Below are 859 nucleotides of genomic sequence, written 5' to 3'. Positions count from 1 at the left end.
CTCTCAACGGCGTTGGAAAGTAGACATCCAGAGCTTTCCAGCAATATATAATAGTCCATACTTTATTCGGAAATTGACGACGTAACTTGGCGTTGAACGCCAAGTACAAGCTGCTGTCTGGAGTTAAACGCCAGAAAAACGTCATGATCCGGATCTGTGGACCCCACAAGATCCCCACCTACCCCACCACTCTCTCTCTTCTTCACCCATTCACCAATCACCTCAATACCCCTTCCCCAAAAATTCCCTCACCTATCAAATCCCACTATTCTCTTCACCACTCACATCCATCCTTCATAAAACCCCACCTACCTCACCATTCAAATTCAAACCACTTTCCCTCCCAAACCCACCCATACATGACCAAACCCTACACCCCCTCTCCACTCCTATATAAACCCATCTTCACTCCTTCATTTTCACACAACCTAAACACTACTTCTCCCCCTTGGCCGAACCACGAAGCAACCTCCATCTCCTCTATTTCTTCTTCTTCTACTCTCTTTTTCCTTCTTTTGCTCAAGGACGAGCAAACCTTCTAAGTTTGGTGTGGTAAAAGCATTGATTTTTGTTTTTCCATAACCATTTATAGCATCTAAGGCCGGAGAAACCTCTAGAAAGAGGAAAGGGAAGGCAAAAGCTTCCACCTCCGAGTCATGGGAGATGGAGAGATTCATCTCAAGGGTGCATCAAGACGACTTCTATAAAGTTGTGGCCGTGAAGAAGGTGATCCCCAAGGTCCCTTTCAAACTCAAAAAGAGTGAATATCCGGAGATCCGATATGAGATCCGAAGAAGAGGTTGGGAAGTTCTCACCAACCCCATTCAACAAGTCGGAATCTTAATGGTTCAAGAGTTCT

Source organism: Arachis duranensis, chromosome 2 (assembly GCF_000817695.3).
Source record: "Arachis duranensis cultivar V14167 chromosome 2, aradu.V14167.gnm2.J7QH, whole genome shotgun sequence".
Lineage (NCBI taxonomy): Eukaryota > Viridiplantae > Streptophyta > Magnoliopsida > Fabales > Fabaceae > Arachis > Arachis duranensis.
Note: the sequence above shows the minus strand (reverse complement) of the source record.